The sequence below is a fragment of the Perca fluviatilis genome, chromosome 18, assembly GCF_010015445.1.
Source record: "Perca fluviatilis chromosome 18, GENO_Pfluv_1.0, whole genome shotgun sequence".
Taxonomy (NCBI): domain Eukaryota; kingdom Metazoa; phylum Chordata; class Actinopteri; order Perciformes; family Percidae; genus Perca; species Perca fluviatilis.
This window is the reverse complement of record NC_053129.1, coordinates 1,009,654-1,015,969: the sequence shown is the minus strand read 5'-3', so window position 1 is coordinate 1,015,969 and position 6,316 is coordinate 1,009,654. Positions and strand designations below refer to the sequence as shown.

Below are 6,316 nucleotides of genomic sequence, written 5' to 3'. Positions count from 1 at the left end.
CCTGCTCCAAATTGCCAGTGGACAAGCTCAGAAGTTTGCTTAAGAGGAGAATAATGACTGGAGACCCACTGCAGAGCTAAATCTAAACTGCTGACCCATGACAAGCTGTCCTCAGACCGTGAGAAACGGGCCTCTTTCCATGCCAAGAATGTGGGTGGCCGGCCTAGTTGCTCCAAAAAGCCTATCTGAGGAGTGTGGCCAGTTGCAGCACTAGAGTGCAACAGCAGGTTTTTATGCTGCTGTTGTACCGTGCACATGTTGCTTTTGTGAACCGTGCTGTCATTCTTGTAATCTGTGTCTATGTACGCAGGGAAATGGAGCTAGGGGTGTGGGGGTGGCTTGTGGAGAGCGGCTATAATTCCAAAGCAAACACAGTCCACTTCCACTCGTTAGGCAGCTTGTGAAATGAGACCAAAACTGGAGAAGGAATAAAATGCAACTACATTTATGAGGTTAAGTCATTGGAAATTCTTAAGAATTTTGATTCCACTGCTTTTGTTTTTGCTGATTCACTGGCCACACGCACACACGCACGCACACACGCACGCACGCACGCAACACACACACACACACACACACACACACACACACACACACACACACACACACACACACACACACACACACACAACCAGCACATCACAAAGTGTATAAGGCATTGTGTAAAGTAATGAATACTCTGTGAGAGGATAAGAGGCTGCACTGTGCTGTCAGTCTGCTACTCGCACTGAAGGGGATTTCAGCTCCCCAGGCTTCAAACCCAGAGTCAAGGGGTCATGGTGTGCGAGATAGCAGGGGCCACAATTTGTGTGTGTGTGTGTGAGTGACTGTGTGTGTGAGTCACTGCATTGCGCCGACACACGAGACGCCATATGTTTCCACCCAGTTCACTGAAGAACAAATGCACCGTCCTTTTTCATGAGAGTTCCCACAAGAGTCTGTTTTCTCACTCACCCCATGTGTGCGTTAATGCAGCTAGAAGCAGTGAGCAGGAGACGTGGTCCACATCAATTATGTCGTAAAAAAGGAAAATTAAATGGGACACCTGTTTATGATGTCCATACAGAATATAAAAGCGTCTAATTGACTGTAAACAGTGGGTGCAACACTGCAAGAAGAAACTGGAGGGTTCTTCCTGGAGGATTTCTTGATGTAGAAAAAGCCTTTGAGGCTGCATTTTGGTCATGTCACATCAAAAACCCTCAACCAATACCTTGAACAGCACTATATACTGTATATACTATATACTGTTATGGTATAGGAATTTTTAACAGTTTATCTTTTCAAATACATATTCCTTTTTTTCCTATACCGAAATGATCATGATGGCGCTTCAATTAAGTGATCTTATTCCAATCAAATATCCATTTTACACTACAATCTGTAATGCAAATGTAATAGGTCATGTATATTATGCGATGATGTGATATGTAGTTCACTGAAAAAACTAACTATAACAAACCTACGACAAACTTATCTTTTAAATTGATGAACATCATATGTCATCCACACACATCCATGGCTAAATTCAAACCGGATCAAAACAATATTTGTCTCTCCCCAGTCACTACCATACATATTTTTTTGGAGAAAGGGTCCCATGGGGTCCATGGAAAGGAAAGGGACTTCTCTATAGTCATTAAACGCGTATTCACCTAACAGTAGAGTTAGGTATCGTTTGGATTTTTACGATTCCGATGCCGTAACCGGTACTTTTAAAACGATTCCGATTCCTGAACCAATTCTTGAAAAACTGAAAAAGTGTAATATATTTAGTAGCGATCACGTGCAGTGAATGGTTAATATGCTTTTACGTCCGTTTTGGTGAGCCCAGAGGGAAAATATAGCATTTTAAAAGTAGCCTACATTTACGACATGCATGCTAAGTAACTCCTGCCATTGCCCTTGACGAATATACTGGCATTATAACTGGAGTTGGGCTCCGGGCGTCAGACTATGGCTACCCACTGCTCCTGAATAGTTAGGAAAGGTTAAATGCAGAGGATATATAATCCTTGTATACGTGAAAATGTACTTGGCACTTAAATTTCAACAAGTGAATATCTTTTTGTCTGGTCTCATATGAGAACAACTTGTTATCGTAAAGTTCTGGATATTCAAAAATCCAATTACTTTCCGTTCATCTTTCAGTTCAAGCTGTGGTCAACAGCGATTGGCTGCAGCCACAAAGATCAGCACAGCTTGGGTCAACTTACACATATACACTATTTTATTTTTGCAATAATGCATGGTTTAGAACAGCGGATTAAGATTTATTCTCTAGGAAATATGAAAGTCAACCCATCCAATGGTTGTTCAGATATTTCAGTCTGGAACAAAGAGTTGGACAGACAGACAGACAGACAGACACACACACACACACACACACACACACACACACACACACACACACACACACACACACACACACACACACAGACAGACCGACAGACAGACGAGTGAAGTGTGTTTACAACTCCCCAATGGGTGAACACATCGTGATTGTTCTTAACTTGCCAGATTTTCTTACTCACCCTTTTAGGCTTGCTGTCCAAGACTACAGGCCTCCTGTACTAAGTACTGCAACTCCAAGTCTTATCTGGTCCACTGTTTGCAGTGTTGGATTGGTTTGAAAAAAAAAAACATTGTTTAAAAAGTTTAAATACAGACAATGGCATGCAATCATGCACACTTTGTTCATGTTAGACTTAAGTCTCATTTGACCAGACCTGTCTCCACATTCAGTGCTCCGAATGTGTAGCGTCATCTCAAACTGCCTCTTGAAAAAGTCTGTCAACAAACAACAGAGACTTTGGTGAATGAGCCATTTCAAACTCCATGAATCCATTCCATTCTATATATATATATATATATATATTATATATATATATATATGTATATATATATATAAAGGGGACAGCTTTGTATGTCACATGCGAGGATGAAATGTGTTGTTTCCTCTGGGTGGAGAAGTGTTTCTACCCAGCATAAAATAACAACATCAAATCTACAAGGTAACAATAAGTGATAACAGGAAGCTGTTCTCTGCCCAGCCCTACTTTGTGATTTACATTGATAAGATATTATAGATAGATAGATAGATAGATAGATAGATAGATAGATAGGTAGGTAGGTAGGTAGGTAGGTAGATAGATAGATCGATGATAGATAGATAGATAGATAGGTAGGTAGGTAGGTAGGTAGGTAGATAGATAGATCGATGATAGATAGATAGATAGATAGGTAGGTAGGTAGGTAGGTAGGTAGGTAGATAGATAGGTAGATAGATAGATAGATAGATAGATAGATAGATAGATAGATAGATAGATAGATAGATAGATAGATAGGTAGGTAGGTAGGTAGGTAGGTAGATAGATAGATAGATCGATGATAGATAGATAGATAGGTAGGTAGGTAGGTAGGTAGATAGATAGATAAATAGGTAGATAGATAGATAGATAGATAGATAGATAGGTAGGTAGGTAGGTAGATAGATAGATAGATAGATAGATAGATAGATAGATAGATAGGTAGGTAGATAGATACTTTACTGATCCCCAAGGGGAAATTCAAGGTCCCAGTAGCTAAAAGACATCACACACAACATACACATACATAATAATGATGAAATAACAAATAGCAACAACAAAAAAACAAATCCACATGAGCGTACTAAGGGATGTATAAGCATGAGATGCTTGCTGTGACAGGTGCTCTATGAGACCTATGAGAGTGTGTGGGCATGGTGGTAGTGCAAATACAGTAAGTCCAATAGTGCAATGATAAAGTCTAGAGACCAGCATTAAATATGGACATCATAGAGAATAATGTAGACATACTAATATAAAAGCTATATAGCAGTGCAAGGATAAAGTAAAAAAAAAAAAGACAGCATTAAATATGGGCATTAAGGGAATAAAGTAGACAGTAGGATAGACACAAATCAACAGTCAATATTAGAGGTTTGAAGTAATAGGGTTACAGCCATTGTTCAAGTACGAAGTTAGACCTCAGTCCAGGCTGGGGGGAGGAGGGAGGGAGGGGTTATGCATATGGGCTAATATAGCCAGTAAACAGTGTAAACCGTGTAAGTTTAGTGTAGGGTATCACCCCAGATAGTCTGTGATGCAGTAAACCAAGCAGACAACAAAGATCTAAAATAGATAAGTCAGGCTCTTCTCGACAGAATACTTGCTTTCAGGTATTTAGGGAGACACATTTTCTTGTAAATTCCTGCAGAGAGAGAGAGAGAGAGAGAGAGAGAGAGAGAGAGAGAGAGAGAGAGAGAGAGAGAGAGAGAGAGAGAGAGAGTTGTCTACACACTCAACAGCACCAGAATGTGGTGTGAATCCATGGCACTGTGAATAGCAGTGTTGTAAACAAAAGGAAAACGTGCATTTGCAAATTCCAATTGTAAGAATGTATTAAGGTGATAATTATAGATTCAGGTGGGGAATGCCACTGGATCAGTCCTTCAACTAGAGCAGGAGTTCTCAGACGTATCACTCAAAGGCCCGCATCCGATTTTTGTTCCAGGTCAGAGGTCAGGAACAATTGGAGATAACAAAAACAGGTAGTCAATTCATTTTTTACTTTTAATAGTCAAGTTGAGTACTCTGATTTCCTGCTCTCAACTACACTTTTGTACTGACCAAGGGTACCTTTTTTTCGAGCTTCATGAACTAAAAGGACGTTTTGGTTCCCCCCCCCCCCAACGCTTTTTGTAGGTTTTCCCGATCTTTATGGCTTTTTTTGTTGACATTTTTGTTGCCTTTTTCAACTTTGTTTTTCCCGTGTACATTCGACATCACTAACAATTTATTGATCAATAGAAACATTATTTCAAAATAGAAAACGTTACACTTCATAGCATATTGTATATGCTCTGGGTCCGGATTGACTTACAGTTTGATCCGGATGGGGACCTTGGTCCGGACTTTGAGAACCCCTGAACTAGAGGTTCAGTCTTCTGCCCAGGTGTCCTTTAGTAGCACAATTAATTCCTATAGTACTACTATCTTCAGGGCTGCTGCTCTGTAGCCAGGGTTGGGTAGTAATGGATTACATGTAATCGGGAATGCATAATCAGATTAGAAAAAATAAGTAACTATTATCAGACCAGATTAGGCTGTTGAATACGTACAGTTCACCTGTAAAATACAGACAGTACACCTGTAAAATGCACACAGTGCACCTGTAGAATATACACAGTATATACACACTGCACCTGTAGAATATACACAGTGCACCTGTAGAACGCACACAGTACACCTGTACAATACACACAATACACACACCTTTTTAATAGAATTCCATTGTAGGCAACAGTCTGGACCCTTGCTAACTTCCTCTCATATGATACCATTCACATAAACTGCAACAGGAAATCAACTTGGGGCCATTTAGAATGTTTATTTCTACAACTGTGAAATGGTCTATACATGTAGAATACACATAGTAGGCTACATCTGTAGAATACACACTATACACACAGTACACTTATAATACGACTTGTGGACTCAAAATTTTGTGGCTGCGTCCATTTTTCTTTTAGTATAGTAAGTGCAATATTTTCTATGTTTGATTTTGAAGTAATCCAAAAGTATTCCGATTAGATTACATTTTCTTCGTAATCCAATGACTGAATACATTTCAAAGTAATTTGACCCAACCCTGTCTGTAGCTGACCTCTGAGCTTCAACTTCTCTATGAGGAAATGTAAACAAAATCAATATAGTATATTATTGTTGTCATTGTCCCCTTTGAGGAGTCAGACCAAAGCAGACCTCATTCTTTAGCTGTCCCACTTCTCTTGCTTAGTATGCATTGCAGAAACCTTAAAAATGTTCGGAGTCTTATTTGGCTGCATCTCCTGCAGCAGCAGCAGCAGTGCAGCTCAGCTCAACTCTCTCCTCCCTCAGCACAACTTTAGGAAACTAAAAATCTCGCGATAGTAACTTGCTTATGCAGCCGCCATATTCTGTGACAGTATTTTGATTCGTATCTGCTGGAAGTGAGGAAAAAGAGAAAAGTGAAGGGCTGTCGAGGGGAGGGGGGGGGCTGAAGAAGAGGAGCTGTCAAAAAGTTATTCCCGAGTCTCTGTCAAACGGCGGAGAGCTAAAGCTCCCTCCCCTAACGCTATTTCGAGGACACACAAGGCCCGGGGCCTCGGTGCAGTTAGCTCTTCGTCTCCCTGGTAGTAGCTGGACTCCTCTCGGCTTCTCCTGTCCCAGCTCCGCGGCCCTCTGGAGGTCCGGCGGCGGTCTCGGGTGTTGAAGGCGGCCCGGGGAGCGGCGGCGGCAGCAGAGACGGAAAG

General features: G+C 40.9%; 1 protein-coding gene across 5 annotated transcripts in view; it reads left to right on the top strand.

Moving 5' to 3' along the window:
* Positions 1-5,956: 5,956 nt before the first annotated feature.
* tab2 (TGF-beta activated kinase 1 (MAP3K7) binding protein 2) overlaps positions 5,957-6,316 on the top strand; it is a 50,509-nt gene continuing 50,149 nt past the window's right edge. For all 5 annotated transcript variants that reach the window (XM_039781420.1, XM_039781418.1, XM_039781419.1 and 2 more), the window contains exon 1: positions 5,957-6,316. The gene's annotated coding sequence lies outside the window, so the exon portion shown is untranslated.